The sequence below is a fragment of the Corvus hawaiiensis genome, chromosome 3, assembly GCF_020740725.1.
Source record: "Corvus hawaiiensis isolate bCorHaw1 chromosome 3, bCorHaw1.pri.cur, whole genome shotgun sequence".
NCBI lineage: Eukaryota > Metazoa > Chordata > Aves > Passeriformes > Corvidae > Corvus > Corvus hawaiiensis.
In genome coordinates this window covers 64,808,150-64,829,042 of record NC_063215.1, presented here as the reverse complement: position 1 = coordinate 64,829,042, position 20,893 = coordinate 64,808,150, and positions in this window count along the sequence as shown.

Genomic DNA, 20,893 nt, shown 5'->3' with positions numbered 1-20,893 from the left:
TAGAGGATGTTTCAGCCCCAACAGGTAGCCTCGGATTTCACTGCTCTTATTTTTCCTGTCCTGAATATCATAGACCATCGCAGCAGTACACTGAGCAACATGATGGACCTCTGTAGCTTTAGTTGTTCTCCTGAGCTCCTTCAAATAAAGAAAACCTTGTTCAATGAAGTGTGTTGTTGTGGTAGGACTTTTTAATATGTCTGTAGAAGAAGTCAGGCATACCTTGTGCTTAGAAGGGATTCGTAGAGACTACAGTAGATCCATGATGGCCCTAAATTCCCAGAAGGTTTCATTAGTAATCTTGTACTGACCCCAGAAAATTTTTGACTCCTAAATACATGGGCTTTTTTATGCAAGTGGCAAATAAGGAAAAATGAAGAAACCAAGTTTTTAGAGGCATATAAAAAGCTATGGAAAATTATCTGTCTAAAGTACAAATTCCCAGAAAAATACAGCATTAGTAAATAGTGCAAAAGAATCTAAAGAAACATTTAGCTAATAATAGAAACACTGAGATTATCTCTCCCTTGGATTTACCCCTCATATTCCTCCAATTAAGAGGACATATTTGTGAGAAAATTTCAGTTGAAAACTTTCCTTTAGTAAAACACATAACCTGGACAGTTACTCCTTCATGTTTAGAAATTCCTAGTGCTTTGGTATGCTGGTGGTAGAGTACTAAAATACTTTACTAACTAATAATCATCCTGTAAAATGGATTTCATTCCCTGTGATATTCTACCCTAATGGCTCTGGTTGTTGTTAGAGTAAAATATTTCTGAGTATACAGAAATTCAGGAATCTCAGAAAACTAGGACATTAGCAAATAGTAAAGGCAATATGTAATACCTTGATATTGTAAAGCCTTTACACTGGCAATTTTTTTGGCATAACTCAAGGAATGATTTGGTGTAATAGATGCTTGATGATGCAGATTAGTCACACGTGTCATAAGTTTTATTGTCCCCAAAATACTTAAAGGAATATTTACAATTTCCATTCAATTTCTCAGTACCAGATATAGGTCTTGAAAAGTTTTCTTAATCTGTAACAGATATTACAGCAAATTATGCTATTTTACTCCTTAGGTGATTCCACTGACTTCAGATGATTTTAGAGACTAGAGTAATACTCAAGTTAAAAATGAAAAGTCTCTTTTTTACTCCCCCGTATTGTAGATGTCAGCCTAACCTTTGGATATGCCGCAAATTAAAATAAGTTCCATTACTTAAATTCCCCAATCAAACTTTTTAAAGTAGCTTTCTTTGTGAATTGGCTGCTACCAATATCTAAATGACAGAACACTGAAAATAAATCCTATATTTTTGTACAACTCCCCATTAATCTAAATTGCAGAGGAGAACAGGCTGCTTTTCATACAGGGCAGGACAAATGAAACCAAATACATTATTTCACAAACTAATTTGAGCAAAATAAATAATTCAATATTACTAGATTATTGTAGAATAGCTCCTATGAAGCTATTGAAAAGAAGAGACTTCCGTGAAGTCAGTTCTGGCACTTAGTTTAATTCATGGAGGTCAGGAAGACAAGTCTATCTGCTTGGATAGCACATCATTCTTGCACACTACAGAAGAGTCTTTGAAGAAATGGGTGCTGAGCACAAAGGTTTAATACTCCTATGTTCTTTCAAATACAGCCCTGTGTCAGTTTGACTATTTGAATGTGCCTGTGCCTGTAATTGTTCTGCCTAGCAATGTCTGAAAGTACGTAAGACTAAAGATCAGAACAAACAGTCTGTAACTTTCATGCTACCCTATACCCTGTGCAACCTGATCCAGTTGTGTGGCATCCCGGGCCATGACAGGAGGGTTGGAAACTAAATGATCTTTATGTGCCCTTCCAAACCAAACTTTTCTATGGTACTGTAGATACGCCAATCCAAGCAAAATAGCAGTAAAGGTTTCTATGAAATTTTCTGTAAACCAAGAAATGTAAGGTTTATACCCACTATTTCCTTTATATCCAGGTTGCAAAAGAAGTTAATTCCTCAGGAAGCAATTACATTACATGCCAGCTCTGTCCTGCCTCAGTGTAGGATATCTTCTAAAAATAGTACAGTGCACTACAACATAATATCAAAATTATGCATTCTAGTACCTAATTTCTCTCTTCCAAGATAAGAAAAAGCAAGACTGATAGAAGATGCTGCTTTAGCAAAGTACCAATGTCAGTGGCAGGAAATATGGTCAAAGGAAAGACTAATTTTCGATTTCATAGGAAGTGTTAAAAAACTAAGCTGAATTCTTCAGCGATTTTGCAGTAAAGAGATGGAGATGCTTCAGTCAGCCAGAATAAACTAAGTAGTTGTTACTTAGATTCATATCTGGTTTTATTGAACAATTCTTTATGCTCCTTTTCCATATAATTCTTTGTTTAAATTATGCAATTGGTGATTTTTAGTAAATCAACATGCAGGGACACCCATGAATAAGGACATAGAATAAGGACAGAGATGTCAAAATGACATAGATCTCTAAACGTTTTTTGAATATTTGACTCTGTTTACCTCTCATTGCAAATTAATAAAAAATAAAGAAAATGTAAAATACAATTATCCCATGGGTTAGGAATATTTTTTCTCTTTTGTTATATTTTAGCTAAACAGTGCATAGAAATCTCACAAATAATGCAGAGTATTCTATTCACACTCATTATCCTTAGCCTAATAAAAGATACATCCCATGTTTTTAAAGAAAGTTTTTCTGCTTTAACATGGATATTGAATTAAAGAGCCCTAAAAGGATGTTGTTTCAAAGGGCAGATAATTACTCTTTCTGAGAATTGGTCCTCTTTTGCATGCCACAGATTTACTAGTCTTATTAAGAAAAACTTGACCCTAGGTCTCTAAATGTTTTCAGAAGGAGTGTTGCTGATGCCATTGTCTACATTTATTAATCCTAGCTGTGATTATTACCCCCATATAAGGTAAGCATTTTCAGATTATGATTTTAATAATAGTAATTCTGGGTGACGCTTTAGCTAAGCCATCCAACTGAAATCAAGGTTATGATCCTTTCATAGCTGAGGTTAATACTGTAAATACCAGTTATGACCCTTGCTGAAGAACTGCTTCAGCAATTCACTGGAGTGAAATTACCTCAGTCTCTGGAAATGAGGATCCTCTAAAGGTTCTGGCAAGAAAGCATATAAAGCAATAATTGGGAGTCAGTTCCACAGAAGGGGATAATGTAATCTTCAGTCTTACTTAATTTTGGGAATATAAAGATTTCTTCCTTTCTAAAAATTCAGATTAAAGGGAGAAATAAATTTTGTAATTTACACCTCTGACATTAAGCTGAAAAGCAGCACTGCAGACACCTGCTTCAGAATTGTCATTGTTTCCATGGCGCTACTTTCCATCACCTATTTTTAATAGTTTACACAACAAGATCAAGGGTGTCCCAGCTGTTACTGCCACTGTTGCTAAGCAACCTTTAAATCAGAGTTCAAGAAGACAAAGAATCATGCTTGAAAAATTTCTCAAGTGTCTGCTTTTCCTTTTCTTCTTCAGTCTACACTATTTTTCAGATGCCATGTTTTCTGTTCTTTTTTTTTTTTTCCCCTTTCAAATTCTGTGTGAATCAATTGTAGTCTCCAAAAAGAATAAGCCACCTTCTAGCTACCACATCCACTGTTTTATGCCAAAGAGGAAGCTGGGGCATTAAATAAAGGGCTTAAAACATTTACCTTTTTTTTTTTTCCAAATTAAATCCAAATATTTTTAGAGCTCTGCAACCTGCTGCTGCAGTTGTGTAACATCTGTGCATGACTGCATCATGGACTGACACACCGATCAATGGAGAGAGATTCAAAGCTTGCAGAGAATTTCAATGCCCCCCCCTGTGCCTCCTGGAATCTTAATACTGTCACCTGCAAAAACCTCAGAGGTCGAAAACACACAGAAAGAAGGAAAAGTTAGCATCAGTGAATCTGGAGAAGTCTAGGGCTGGATCTCTGTCCTGGAATTTTTTTCAATTTTTTCTCATTATTTTTCAAACTTTGTTGCTCAGCCATTAGCATCCCTCCCCCTGCACTACTAATTGTCTGGCAAACAGCAGCATGTCTTTTTAGTTAGATACATTAGCTGTGCTAATGTTGGAAGTAAAGCTGTGATGTAGAATGTAAGGATCAAGGAAAATGTTAAAATTAAGAGATCATGTATTTCATTTAAAATCTTTGTTTGGCTTCATAGCCTTCCTCTTATTTAAGCCATTCAAACTTTCATCTATCCAGGTGATTTTTTCTGTTTCCTAGATCCTTCCTTTTCTGTTCTTGCAATTCAAAATGCTTCATCCCATATCATACCTGCTTGATCTCTTTCCCCTCTTTGCACATCTCACCACAAGCCACTAGTACAGTGTTTATTCTTTCTTCCCTTCTTCTCTTTCTTGCAAATTTATTCTACAGGATTTTTTTCTTTGCAAAATGCTGTCTTAATAAATTCTCTTTCAAGTTCAGTAGATGAGATACGCTTTCTGTAACTGTTAATCACCTGTTCACACTTCCAAAGCCACCATTTGCACAAATTATGCTATTTCTGGGTTTTTAATCTTCACACTACTCCATAGTTTTCCAATCAGGCAAACAATTCACTAATGTCATATAAGAATTTCAAATAGCTCTTTTCAATCATTTATAAAATTTCTTTCTGCTCAGTTTCCAGTTTGAAAATAAATTTACTTACAACTTCAATGTTCAGAAAAGTTTGTTGGTCATAGAGCCAGAACTGTGGGCAGCTCCATCACCTTCCCTCCCACACTGCTCCCTCAAAACCAATAGTCAACTCCAGAAGCTGCCTAGAAGGTAAAATAGCTTGTTCTATGTGTTTCTTCAGTCCTCAGCCTTATTGTTTGACCACTTTATAGAGACTTCCTCATCAAGGCTGCCAGTTGTGATAGCACTACTTTATTTACTTGTTTATTTGGTTGCTTATTGTCAGGAAACAGGGACAGGGGGAGATCACTTTTAAGACATGTTGCTCATCTGCTGGATGATGCAACCTTTGGTCTCCATCTTCCTGGTCAGACACTAAAGCTGCCACAGGGAAATACGTTACTCAGTCTGTGAAAACATTTGACCTTTATATTCATTTCATCTCTGTTGGTGTAAATTAGAAGTTACAGAATGGCCAGCAATATAAAATTGCTGTAAGTAGAAGAGTTGACATTTAAAGCTTTTATCCAAAGAGTAACTCCAGCACCAATGTTTAATGTGTTCTGTAAAGTTGGTACCACTATTCTGAGTAAATTAATAGATCATGCTTCAGGTTTATTTCATTGATTTCTATGAATCCTGCCAAGTAAAGATAGTCTCTTAAAACTTCTAGGTAGAAACTTACAGATGGCAGTATATCTGTCCTCACTAATACTCTGAAAATACTTTATGGTTTTGTCTGGCTCCTAAACTCTAGATTTTCCTAGCCCAAAATTCTGAAGGAATATACTCCATTTAAATGAATGCTGTTACAATATTATTTCCTATATGAAGCCCAAAGCTGTGAATAGGAAATTTTCTGGCAGACTTGTTTGGAAGTTGTGAAGCCTGCTTTTTTGAAGAATAAATATGGGAGCTGCAGCTCCTTATTATTCTGCAAGGTGTTTTTAGTACCTTTGCAGTTAAATATCTTCTTCAGAGTGTCTGTGTTTAGCAGAATTTTCTTTACAACCATTTAATGAACAAGCTAATTTAAGAATGGTAGGAGAATATAGGTCTAGGTCTGTGACACTGGCATCTGACTGAAGGACTGAAGACACACCGGCCCTGGGGACTGAGGAAGAAAGGTTGAGTGTGATTAAGACACACTTGCTGCAAGAGTCTGTGCCTCAGCTTACCCTCCAGAGGCGAGCACAGTTTTACAGCATGCAGCTGGATGTCGACATTGGAAGCCAGTTCTCAGGCACCAGCAGCTGCCACCCCTGCCAGAGCAGGAGCCTCTCTGCAGCAGCACAGTGCAGCAGGCACAGAATTGCTCCTGAACAGCTCCCAAGAGCTGTTAGCATGGTTGTCTCAATAGTCAGCTGCATGGCAGTAATTCCTCAGGATTCAAATTATTGATCAGGGCCTCTGTGGGCTAAGCAGTGTGCAAGCACACAATGAGAGCAGGGTTGTTTTTTCCCTGAATAGCTGTATAGGTTCCTGCAACACACACTCACGTGAGCATTTCTCAGTCTGAGGGAACATCCCCTTACTCTAACAAGATGTCACAGGAAATATTGCTGCAAATACCTGTGCTTTGCTTTCCTGCTTTGAATCTTGTGTAAATTAGGATCCAAATCATGTAATGAGAGATTAAATTTACAGTGCTGCACAAGATAAACAAATGAATCTAGGGTGATTTAATCGAATACTGCTCCATTTTATATGCTCAAAACAGTTCAGCACAGCTATCACTCCTGGCATTTCAATTTCTGTCACTGTTTAAGACTAAATCAATATTAACAACACTGGCATAATACAAATCATAATAGCTTAAAACTCATATTTTCCTACCAGAATTAAAATTTGATCTCATGATTTGGATTGCTGAGGTTCTTCCTAGAGTCTGTTAATTGCACTATGGGACAAACACAATACTCTTCAACTCCTACTCTTTTCATGGTAATGTCAACAAAAAGAAAATTATCGTATTAGAATACAGGTGTATCTCAAAAGTGCTTCAAAGATCAGGACAAAGAATCTGAAGACTTCAGGCCTCTCATGGGTCAGATACTAATATTAATAAGTCTAGAATTTCACTGATGGGCTTCAGCTTTTTTCATTTAGCAAGGCTTCTGTTATGAAACCATCAAAGAGTAATTTATAAGCATTTGTTCAACTCTTCCTTCATGAATCATAAGTTGTCACCTTAAAGAACTCCGTAAAAGATATTTTTATGACTAGACAGGATTGCAATATAATTAGGAGAATCAAAGAATTTTAAAAGTGGTCCTGATGCAACTAAAAGTTAACTAGTGCAAATAAACAGAGAAATGTTAAAACAGTAAACAAAAAAGAAACAATTACTTGTCCTTTTCAAAGATGTCATATTGCATTCTTTATTCTAATTCTGGAAAATAAGCCAGTGATGACCAGGAACAATGGATTTTCCTTCTCAGCTGTTTTCTAATTACTTCTGAACACTGAGAATTCCAGCTGTCACTCAGTTGTACAAGGAGTCTCTTCAATTCATTTTCTTATTACAGCAAGTGCCCTGTTGTCCTGCTACCCACACATGTATCAAAGGTCTGTGGTGCTCTCATTGTGGTGCTGTCTTTTAGGTTTGCTGAACGACATCTTACATTGCAACAGACTGGAAGGAAATGCACAGGCCATTAGCACAGATACACTTGCAGGGCTTATCCTTTCCTGCACAGTTTGGTTCAGTATTCCTAAATTGTGGCTGTCATTCATGAACTTCTGAGAGGTTGAACTTGCTGTATGTTCATATACATATACATACATACGTATGTGTGTACTTTAGAGAGAGACAAATGCACATGTACATTAATACCTATATAGGCTGTAAGGTCAAGGATTCACAAATCACCTTAAGAAGGACTGAGGGAATCTGATCACCTGGTGTTCTGAATACTTTTTAAGTAAAACATGCAAAAAATTGACAGGGAGACCCACACCTAAAGTTCAGAAAAGGAACCTTAGAGCTGCTATGGACTTCTTCAGGTATTATTATATGCAATTAAGAAACAAGGGTATCAAGGGGGGGGCGGGGTGTTTGGTTCTGCATTTTTCTTACTTGTGTCTCTTTAATTCTGGCCATTCAACAACTATTTTGTGCTCAGAGATCTTTTACCCTTTTACTCAAGTAGCAAGTAATGCCATATCTCTGCAGTTTCATACATACTGTATCTTATATTCTATATGCCAATCCTGGTATCCAAATAGTAAAATTTTATTTTTATTTTGACCTACTTCCACAACCCTTAAATTATATAGAAATACCTGGTGAATTAGATAGAAATGTAAAGACTCAGATCTCATTTTATAGTAAACTATTCCTGAAATCTTGAAGAAGCAGCTTCCAGCAGATTCTCAAAAGCTCAGGGAGCACTGAGTGGATTTCCTACAGTTCAGGAATGCATTGGAGTGAGGGTTGAGGCACACAGTTTTAAAGCCCAGGGTTCAGCTGGAGCGAGACAGGAAAGGATTTGCCAAAATGTTAGGATTCTTAGAGCTTTATTCTATTAATTCTTCTTGAAAAAAAAAAGAAGGAGTGCATTTTTTACCAGCTAATGAGCAATTCTATTGTTCATGACCACAAACTAAGTGCTAAGTGTTTTGTGAAATTTTGAATATAAATACAATTATTTTATTATTTGTTGACCCATAACAGAGGAAAGGCTAGGCAGACATGTTCTTATTTTCTTCTGCATACAATAAGGAATAAAACTGTTACCAGAAATGTTATGTTGTTCTACATGCTGGGATTTTTTTTTAATACCAGGTGATTAATATTGTTAACAATATTGCAGAAACTTCCTCTTTCTCTAGGTTCTACATAAGCTTAAGAGTGAATTTGTGGTAATATGTTCAACTTCCTACAAAATACTGGATTTAATAGACTGGATTTAAAATTTAGCAGTAACTTTATGCTTTGTTTGACACTTTTGCTTTTTTCTTGTAGGAACAAGCATACCTCCAAATGCAGTTCCTAATCTAACATGTGAAGTAAACCTCTATTCCACTCCTTATTCCATATGATATATGGTACTTTGATAGCATTTGTAATTTCTTGTAGTCTTTTGTCATCTATTCAGTACATGCCATTGTAAGGATCAAATAAATGCTGATCTTGTTTCTCCTCAACCATATGGTTCAAATAAAAGCATGCATTTCAGTCAAGGGAAACATTTGTTCTTGTTAGTCCTTGTTGGATTTGAGCAAATAGTCTATATTTCCAAAAAAAGGGCTTTACTTCAGAAGAAAACACAGCATTACGGTTTCTATCCCCACTGCCTACTTCCAATTGAATTTCATTTCTTTTCACCTCTCTTTGGAGTGAAAAGTAGACCAGAAAGTTCCAAGGATCATCTATTTTGTTACCTGAATCTGCTGTGTTTAATGACCAGGGGTCTGGAAGTTCTGATGCCTCTCTTGTTTGGCTGTACCCAGCAGCTACTTTGAGTCTGCTGGGATCAGCCAGCTAAAAGTGAAGGTGAGACAGGAGTCTGACTATGGAGGCAAATTCCACTGAAACGTGTTGAAAACCTCTAAAGGAGAACTAGAAGATTTTGAACCAAGTATTCCAAATTAATGTTGCAGAAGGAGCTTTGAACAAGAGCTTTGAAATCAGTTTCTAGATTGGCACATGGGTTAAAGTAAAGCCTTAAATGAAATGAGTTCAGAAAATACATTGAATGTATTGAATGTATTGAATGCAATGAATTTCCATTTCTAATGAGTAGAAAAATGACAAAGCTAGTCAAATCAAAGTTACTATTTGGTATTGTCCACAATACTCTAAAGAGGAAGTTGAAGTTGTAACTTCGTTCTGCATCACAAATATCTCTACTTCAATCCTTTTCCCTTCATGCTCATTCTGAGCTCTATAGTGAGTCACGCTTACATAATATACATATTTCAATCATCTAACTATGATTATTTTTAAAGCCATTGCTGAAATAGAAACGAGTATCTCCCAGCACTGTGTATTCCTATCAGGCTCTTATAATCAGGATGATTGCTTAATTAGCATGTTTGTTTCCACTAGGGTATACCAATTAAGAGATATAACCATACTGCTGTACATTCCTATTAATGCTTTTCTACATTTAAAGTAAGATCACACATTTCACCAGGTGTAGCTTTTAATGGTAATAGAAGATTTTCCAAAGGATATTGAGCTATTTTGCCATCTGTTTCTTATGCTGATATTCTTAAATTACTAGAAACTAGACATTAGGTGGGGGTTTTTTAGAGCTTCCAGAATATTAACTTTATTTTATTGTTTTCACAGATGTATTCAAGCTAATATTTTAATAAAAATACAGCTGTCCTGACTAATGATTCCTCAGAAATGCTACTTCCGCAGATCTGACATCCCAAGTCATTTTGTGTGTATTTTGTGCTAGGTAGTTATAGTAGAAATATGTTTTCTGAAAAATTAATATGTTGCATCCTTTGTTTCTCTCTACTCTGAACATAAAGCTCAAAGCTTCTTCTGCCTTTTCTATTTTTAATGCTGTAAAACATGTTTGATTCTGTTCATTATGACCTTGCTGAAGAAAGAGACAAATAATGCAAAGTTTACATTTATTTCCAATGAATATTGAAGAGAGCAGAGTTATCAAAAATTGTTATGCTGTATTCACTACTATTTAAACTTATTTTGTCACATTCTTATATTTCACTTTAAAATCCATTTTTTACTGTAAGACTTCATTCTCTCCTAGAAGGACAAAATTTTAAAAAAAAGAGGCTTTAAACACTCTAAAGTATTTAATACATAAAGTATTCACAAAAGTGTCCATTAATAATGTCTAATTAATCTGAAATTTGCATTAACAAAAGTAACTGGAAGATATTTAAAAATTGCTTTTAAATATGTGTGTACAGTTTCCCAGTGTAGCACTATAAAGAATCTCCATGATTTTCAACTAGATTTCTGCTAATTGATCTGTTATACACCTAATTAATTCATTTAGAATTATTAAGTCTACAGAAGACACTATTAAAAGCACAATATTGCAAGTCTCAAGCACAATTTCTGCAATATCTGGGTGTCTCGTGTCTCCCATTTTAGGTCTGAGTCTTGAGTAATAACAGTATGTTTTACAGTCTTATTTTTTATCAATTGCAGTGTTACAACTGCTAGAAGGCTTTCCAAACCATTCTCTTCAATAATAACAGCTTAGTTAGTGGCCAGTTCTGACCACTCTTCTATTTTTATAATGAGTGTGATGCTGAGTTAAAGGTAGTAGCCATTTTCACAAATTCACAACTCCACAGGTTGATATTTCAAGAACATGAAATAAAGAATTGTGTGACACAACTGATTCTGTTTCTCTTCTCATAGTAGCTTTTGACTGAAACAGATTTATAAAAATGAAATTCCCTTTCCATTCCATTTCCCAATAGCTTTTAATTTATTTCACTCTTTTTATGAAGTACATATATGTGCTGATGACTATAGTCATTTTTCTGTAAAGCCTGTCACTGTAAAACTGTTTTTGCTTGCTCTTCTGCCAAACTAAAAGTATTAATTTTGGACCAGGAGAAGTTTTCCCTTAAACTTGGCTTACATTGATTTCTTCCAGATAAAAAAAAAAAGGAACGTGATTTCTCAGAACAAAATGGAGTGAATGAGTTTTGGGAGGTTTTTTGGGAAGGCTGGGGAGCTTTTGGGTTTTGGTTTTGGTTTCTTTTGTGCAAGAATTTCACTAAAACATTCTAATACAGATATAGAAGCAAAGACTTACTGTTTTGTCGGTGGGAATACAAAAGTAAGGTGTACCTTCTGCATGGGGTGTGACTCTCTCCAAAGAGAGAGGGATTTTCTTTCCGAAATATTCACTTGTGAAGGCTCACTAGGGCCTTTACACAATTAGACAGGCTTACTCCATAAGGTTTCCTTTTCCATCAGGCGTTCAGTCTCAGGGCTGCAAGACCTGGATAAGACTCTACCTACAGATAAGGCTCAGACAGTCAATCTTCTGTCTACTTCCCAATCCCTGGCTCCATATAGAAAACATTTTGGGACTCGATGAAGAAATTAGTATGTATCAAAAATGTTTCACCTTTTACACATTTAATCTAAACAGACTGCTGTTTTCAGGGCAATAGTGATTTGAATTGGTATTAATTTCCAAATTAAGAATCCTAAACGTCCTAGGCACCATTTGGTAAGGATAAGGATAAGGATCATTTGGTGCAGTAAGTGATTGACCTTCAGTTAATGGCATTAACAGCGAACAAGGGCTTAGCTCAGTAGGTTAGGCATTGTCATCTAGTGCCAATAGAAGCAATCCCCATTATCCCAATAAGCATCCAAATCCCTCAACCACAGGGCTATGAAACTTTCTTAAATCCTGTGTTATTTCTCTCACCCCCATATCAAATATTGCTGTCAATTGAATGGTGCCTCTGATCTTTATGTGTGTCTGAGCATGGAGAGGTATTCAGGTCATCCTAAAGGAGACACCAAGCAGCAGCCTGTTTAAGCTCAGGCTTGCCCTAGTTCTTGGTTTCTACTTCTCCAGGATAAATTGTCATGCAAATAATTCTATTTTAAACAACAGGCATAGAATCATTTATAATTATGCCTCAGATTCAATTGCTGCTTATCATTCAATTCAATTGCTGCTTATCATGTCAAACATTGGCCAAAAAATGTAGGATAACAGACGCTCAATGGGAAAGAGCCAGCATATATTTTCTAGGAAGAATGGATTCAACAACATGCACAGTAAAAAAAAAAAGGCATAAAACACCATCGTTGCAGACAAATAATTCATTGTGGGCTTATAGTGATAATTTTTTTGTTCTGGAAATTTTCAAGAGTGGTCTTCAAATGCAAATTGTAATGAAAATAACACAGGATGATGTGTTTATTCTGATGGTTTCAAGGTGCATCCTATTCTGATGTTCTCAGAATCATACATGTCACAGGCTTCAAAAAAGCCCAAACCAAAGCCACACAGAAAAGGCATACTGGACCACAGAGTAATAAACTGATATTTTCACCTATTTATTATACCAAAGCATCCACCAAGCATTCATCTTCTTGATTAATTCTGTTGCGAATTCACATGCTGATGTCTTTCAATACATTTAAAACTGTTTGTTCTTTTTGTCTTCATCAAATTCAACATTTACGTGAGCTACAGAAGTTTACCTTAAAGTTTATTTGCATTTGTCTTTTTAGGCAACTTTGGTCTCTGTTACTTCAATAAGGATGGAAAAACATTAATGTCAGATAGAACATTTCAAGCAAACTGTGAAGAAGAAAAGGAAAGAACATCGATAGAACTGCACCAAGACAGAAGTTATCCACAGTAAGACTATTCCTGCTTGGAACAAGTATGATTCTTACAACAGCTGTTAAATATTTTGCTTTGTTTCTTATTTGAATGGCTGGTTTCAGATTCTAGGCACTGGGTCTGGGTATAAGACAACCAAATGCCTTCACCTGTTAAGGAACTTGATAATCCCTGCTATTTTTTTCCCGTGGAAATAGAGCTACACTGCAATCAGCTCACATCTTCATCATCTTCTTCTTACAAGCACTCAAGCCTGCTTTTCAAAAGCTTGAAGGATTCCACCATTCACAGGGGGTTTTTTTGGCACTTTGCTGAATTCTGTGCAAATGGTTCAAATTTGCAGCATTATTTCAAAAAGTGGGAACACAGGATTTGTGAATGGCATTCCAGTATTAAAACCTCTCTAGATCTTACAATAACGAAAAATTCAGTGTCTTGCTTCTGCTCTCTCTATTAGTCTTTCTGCCACTTGTCTCACTGACAAGAGACATTAAGTCATTTGTCCACTATGGCTCTTATTTCCTCTCTGGAATCTTGATTTTTATTAGACTGCTCTGTCTTCCGTGTAAATTTTCTGTTTTCTGCACCTCTTGCTGCAAGACGTTTGACTTCTTTTTGATTCTGTTGAACCTAGCTGTGTGTAAATGGTCTCATTTTATTCAGAAATCATGCATCAACCCCATTTCTGCATCTTCATCCTTATTAAAAATTGCATCTGTATTACTAATTGTTCAACATCCATCAGTTTTATCCATGATTTCTGTTTTTTTCTGAACCATTTCTAGGTATGCTGCATAAAAGTTGGATGTCAAATAACCTAATATTTATGGAGTTCCACTGGAAAAACATAGTCATTGTTCCCCATTGGCACATACTCTTTTGAGATCCATCTGTTGGATCAATTTCTGATGTGATCTCTTGATATTGTGTAATGTTAGTCAGAGTTCTGGGTCACACTGTGTCCTCTGCCAATCATGGTCAGAGTATACAATATCCACGCTTTTACCTTCTCTAGACAAATTTTTTATCTCATCTAACACCACAATCAAGTTTATTTGACTAGATCTAAGTTATGTAAAATTATTTTGGCTAGCATTAATTGTATTCCTATCACTGAATTTCTTATCAGTGAATTTTATACCAGCATTTCCACTGTTGCTTAGGACTGATATAAGGCTTACCAACTACTGACTATGGCAGATTAACAATTCTTCAAGCTGCTGGAATTTTCTTGTTTGGAGATTTATTAAAATGAACATCAGAGAAGCAGACATTTCCTCAGCCAATTTTTAAGGACTCTTGAATATTATCTTAATTGAATATATTTATTCATGGTAAATGATGCTTGAAGTTTAGCAGCATGCGGTGCTGTGATTTTCCATCACTTTTATATCCTAAAATGTAAAATATACTCTCATTTTTTTTTCTGAGAAATGAAGTCACTACCTCACGGGGAGACAAGATAAAGGCATCAGGTCCTCTCAGCAGGAACTAGGCTCTGTTGCTGCCACAAAGATGAGAATTTAACTTGACTGGAGTAGGACAAAAGTTTTAAGTTACTTTGAAAGAATCTCTGGAAACAACACAGAGTCTCAATTTTTCAGCAGTATCTTGTTCAGTATTACCATTTTCCTGAGTTTGGAACCATAGCCTCACTCCCTTTCCTCACTTGACTCTTTGTGTATTGATTATGGACAGTCCCTGACATTTTGCTGTCACTACAGAATGAGTTTATCCTTCATTTTTCATGTGTCATTTTCTTGGTTGGTATACTAAGCAGGGGTACTTATAATGAATATATTCTCTTTCTCATTTATTGAATAACTCTTAGTAATAATTTTTTCATATCTAGCTTGCAATGAATATTGCTTTAAGATGGTTCTCTCAGTCAAAGAATTATTCTAGTATCCTTACATTTCCTTATCAGTTTACAAAATTTCTTCCTTTCTAATTATTATTTTGCTGGCTATTTTCTCTTATCATCTATGTTTCTCATCCATATGATAAATAAGTGTATAAATAAAATCATATTTATATACATCCATGTCTTAGATCTATAAAATAAATATAGATAGATAGCTAAATAGTTATAGGTATATATAATTTCTATTTCTATCTCCTGTCTTGCCTAGTTTCACTAATGAACTTTTACAAAATATTGTTCTTCATGATTATGGAACCATATTTTTTGTGTGCCAACTCATCCCTTTCAAAAGCTCCCTATGTTCATTCATATTTCTCTCACAATCTATCCTCTTCTGATTCCTTACAGACAATTCCTATCATACTTTTCATATTCTTTAAAAAATAATCTATTTATAGAGTCTGTCAGAAGATCTTGAATGCTGAAAGGTGATCACATCAAAACACTAGTACTACTAATAGTATAAACTATTACCTTCTTCTCTCTGGAGTACAGTTCCCAAGATCACTTAAAGGTGTAATTTCTGATGAAAACCCCAAAAACACAATTCGAGGGAAAGGTGTTTTCCTGCTTTTGTTAGCTTATGTGCAACATAATAAATAAATAAATAGACAGTTATTTGTTATTTTGGACTGGGAACACCAAGCAACCAAGACTTTATTTCAGCTTCATGACACAATGCAGGCCCTGATGAGCTATTTGCACTCTGGCTTCTCTGTTACATAGTGCATCAAATGATAAAGGCGTAAGTGCAAGAGCTCAACAACTCCCAGTTTTGTGAAAAATCTAAATTCTTGAATATTTTTCCAAGTTATAGTAAATTGGAGGAGGAAAATAATAGAGAAAATAGTAAAAAGTGGCACTAGCTGGATTTATTAATAAAATTTATGGGTTTGGAAAACTAAGCAATCTTACCCTTTTTGTCAATGTATTGCCAACTGAGAAAAAATTTGACATGGACTGTCCTCTCTTTGAGGGGCTGATTCTAATGATAGAAATGAGTTTAGTTTTTGAGAATTATTGTGTTGTTGAGTAATTGGTTTACATTTTGTTTAAGTAGTAAAGAAATCTGTTTTATATAGGTTTGTGCAGATATATTTAGAATAGAATATATAACCTTGATGGCTATTTAGGAAAATGTAATCAAGTTGTTACATTCAGATCATTTTCTGTACTGAATTGATGGATCAGTAGATAAAGCTTCAATTACAGTCACAGAATTGTAATTTTAATTGGAAAATTGCATAGGCAGTGTTCACTATGACCAGAAAAAATTAGACTAATGAAAGCAACAGCTAAGCCATTTTTGAGGTTATGCACGTGTATTAATTAAAGAAAGCATCTTTTTCATTATAGCTGTTAAAAAGTATTTCAGGGGCTGCATTATGAAGACTTCCTTTTGATGGTCTGGGAAATATAACCTAGAGGCAGGAAGCTAACTTTTGGCCCACATTCTGGGTTGTATCTATTATTTGACATGGGAATTTTAGTACTATCAGCTAGTGAGCATGACTGCTTGAGTTAGATGCTTTACAAACTTAGGAGAGGAGAACCTTAATACCTTACTGCAATAATGAATATTTGACTACTGTAGCGGTAAAAAAATGGTTTAGATTTTCCAAAAATGTCTAAGGATTTTGTAAAGCAACTCCCATAAAGGTTGCCCCTAGGCAGCTTTGAAGAATATCCAGCGTAGTAGTAGTATTTTGTCTTCCAGAACTTCTGAGAAAGTAAGATGCACTAAAACAAGCAACATCCTCTTATGGCATATGGATTGGTTACCTGTGCTTACAGGTTTAGCGTAGCCCAACTACATCAGGACTGTTTGCAGTATTTAAGAGATCACTTTTATAGTTTTAGCACATACGGTAAAAAAAATGAAGCTTGGGAAACTGTAAACACTGGCAACTTGATCTGAAATTATAAAAGATATAGGTGTCTTTGGTGGCCTCATTCGATGCAATTACATTATAGAAATTACACTGTCTGTAGTGGAACAGTTAATACATATGCATTCCAAATTGTATAATACTGATATAAGTCAAATCATTTTCCAAAACTTGGAGTCTGGGAGGATAGATGAAAATAAGATGACATTTAGAGACGTATGGTATTTCCATTTGGAAACCTTTATGTTTTGGGAATATTTTGATTTAAGAAAAAATCTGGAATACAAACAGAAGATGAATTAAAGATGGCAAATGCATCTTAAAATTGGGACACCAGATGAGGCTTTTTACTAAGGAGGTAAGAAACCCTGAACAGTACCTCCCTGTTGATATCATGTTAGCGTCATAGTCAGTGTTATAATTTGAGCTGTGTGGTCAACTGCTTGCTTTTTCTTGCTCAGATTGGGGCTGTATCTGCTTTCTGAACAGAAGGTAAAATAGAGTTGTGATCCACAGAGCACCTAGTTACTCTTTGTACATTTTCAGCACTGCAGTCAGTAGTTGCTACAGACCTGTGTGTATCTGCTCTTTAACATGCAAAGAATGTCAGCAACATAGTGTAGACAGTAAGTTAATGATAATTGTAGCAGTAAAGGTGTTTAATACTAAAAAGTTTCTGGGAAGGAGATTCCATTTTAGTATAAAAACACTGCTAGATGGATGTTCAGGAGATACGGGGTGGTAAGAGGCAGGTTTTCCATACTGAAAATGTGAAGAATGCATTCCTTCTGTTTTTGCAGTAAGAGAAAGAAGGTTCTGCTTTTGTGTGTGTCTGTGAAAGCTGCTTTTTTCCGCATGCTTCTCATTTCAGTTCTGTTTACTTATCATTTATCACAACAAACATGATGGACCTTGTAAGCTTATAATTTCCTTTTTACCATTCTTTTTTCTGCATCCTGGAGCTCATGAAGCTCGTCTTGGAAATACAGTATTTGTACTTTTCAATTTTCTCATCTTCTTCTCAGCCTAACGGTTCTACCTCTGCTCCCTGTGATTTTCTAGAATTGCTATGAGTAGGACTTTGTTATAGGAATTCTTCCCCTTACACTACTTATTGTGTAAACAGAAAGCAAGAATTCTAGGAAAAGGAAGTATGATTTATGGTTTAGACAGCTAGAACTGCCAACAGGAAATTAATTTACCCCCATCTCCATGAGAATATCCTAACATAGTGTTAGATAAGTCACCTAGAGCTTTCAAATGATTGTTTTATTTTTAGTCTCCACAAAAATTTCATATCTGTTTTTCAGAAATACCATGTCCCTACATCTGTTACTGAATTGCACACAAGTTGTGCTTTGGGTAAATAATGCTGTGATGCAACAAGTTGTGAAACAAATCAGGCCATCTTCAGTTGGACATTCAAAATGACAGCAATCTTTAAAAAGAAAAACATGGCTCTTACCGACTTGTCTATTAAAAGTGAATAATTATATTTCATGCCACAAAAATACCAAGACGGTGAATAAATTATTCCTTTGATACATTCAAGTACTATAATAGTGTCATGGAAAAACTCATGAGAATATTAATAATTCTGTATTCAGAGACTCAATTAAATTGTATGCAGTAAATAAAGCATGGTGCTGAACCCTGAACAAAGGGAGTGGAGTGAAAGCCTGAGCTATTTCTCATATGCTGAGCATGAGCTTTCCCAAGCAATAAAAAATATGGGAAATGGTCAGAAATAATACAGTGTTTAATGAATAAATGATGTATATCCTGAATTAAGTATGATCAGCATTAAATCTGGCATTTCCTAAGTTTAGACTTCTTGGCTTTTAACCCCAGTATTCTCTAATATATTTTTGGATGCATTCTATCAAAAGTAATCTTAAGTGCTTCAGTCAGTGTGGTCCTATTGCACCAGGCTGCACAAAAACACTGAGATAATGACTGCCCTTAAGATGTTTTCTGTATATACAGGTGCAGTTTTTTGAAAGTGCTTTACATATTTAGGATATTTTTTAATAAGAGAAGTGCTTTTTTTTTCTCTTGCTAAGGCTTTCAAAGTGGCCTAGAGATGAGGGCAGCCAAGTGTCTCCACCAAAACAGTTTTCTAAAGGATTGGCTTACAGTGGGGTTCTCAGCCAGAGGTCAGGGTGTTACAGCCACCCTGCCCGGATCATGTTGCTGAAAGGGAAATGAATCTCCTCTAAATCCTCGATAGACAGGGCAGGCTCCTGGCAGTGAAAGAAAAGGTTCTGGTATAAAAAAGATTGTGATTTTCTAGCTATAAACAATTGAATCTCACATGTTTTAGTGCAGACATTTGAACATTGCTGGAGAAAAAATTTTTGTAGGATTCAGAAATTCCACCCAGCCTTTACCGACAGCCCTTAGCTGAATATTTTGTGCACACAAACTGAGCAGTCTTATTCTTGCTGATTGATTTTCAAATTGATATTGACTTTCCAATTCACATTCCCCTCACTGAGCACCTTCCATTCATCCATCTATCGTATTTCTAGCATGCTCATCACTGTAGTCTGTCAAGGCCTTACATAAATCATCTGAGGCATAATCATATGTCAGATACCTATGCAAATGATCATTCTGTTTGCCAGTCCCTATAATCTACTAACTTTCAGAAGCACAAAAATTGTTATCCTTTCCTTTCTCTTGGCACTTTGCTATAAAATCTATTCATCTTGATCTACTTGTTATTTTAACCTTCCTGTTTTCTTTACTGGGAATAAAAATCACACTTTATCTGAAACAGAGCTGATGGACATTTTAACACTCCTCATGAAATCCAAAGAAAAACATCATGTGTTACAATACTGTACTCCAGAGCAATAGCTAGAACAATGCACCTTGACTGAATTTATATAATTCATCTTAAAATATGCTTTTGGAAAACAAAACAAAACAGAAGAACAAAACAACCCACCACTTCTATGCCAGACTTTCATTTACTAATATTTTTTCCTGTAAGAATGAATTAAACTTCCAACAAAAAGAATGCCATGCTATTGCACTATTTGTGGTAAATTGCTACAAATTCGATTTCAAGAAGAAAACATGAAACATACAAGAAAAACATTCTGATTGACTTGAATCATGATGTATCTCTTACATTAGAATGACATATAAAAATGGAATTGAGTATTTTCTGGTGTGGAAGAATTTTCCTGAGCATTTTTCTGTTCATGAACTTAAAAAAAAAAAAATTCATTTGAAAAATAAAAAGAGCTAGTTAAGAAAAAAATCTCCCTTGTTCTCAATATGATAGGTAACCATGAATATTTTGTATTTCTCTGTTTCTTTTAATAAATAAGTGTTACATTTTAATACAGATATTTTTCTTAAAGTATCACTACTTCCTTCTTTTGGAGAAGAAAGAAGTGTGTCCCAATGATTAATTTTGCCCATTTTTAGCAAATTGTTACATCAAATTGTTCAAGTTTTAAATTTCAATTAGTATGTATTTTAAATTATTTTCCTGAGACAGTAGGTACTCATGAGTATTTTGTACTACAAGGAAATTTAATAAACATTTCAGAAAACTCAGTGCACTTTTTGCAAACAGGGACAAAGACCCACTTGTGTAAAAGACAATGTGTGGATTTTAACATTACCATTTAAAATTCTGTTGTGTTCTCTCATCCTTATAAAAGGAGCACATCTAGAAAATAAAGCTATAGCAGTGATAGTTGTAGTAGTCAACAAAAAATGTAATTGCAATTATATTTAATAGCCACCTAAGCTTGAAAAAAAAAGGAGTAAGAAAGAAAGGAAAGGAGAGAAAACACATCATGTCTACTTAAAATTATTTTCATTGCTAAATTTACTAACAAGAGGTAAACAAAATATCTGCAGATGTCCTGAAACTGGTTCTGTGGTCAGAACATGAAAGCCCAAAAATTCTTTCATTTTTTAACTGTTTGTCAAGTTTGTAACAAAAAGTGGCGATTTTTTTGCCATCAAATAAGCATTGTGTAACCCAGCAGCAGAACACTTGAAACATTGTTAAAAATTTTATTTTCCACCACGGGCAGAAATACCTAATCTGATATATA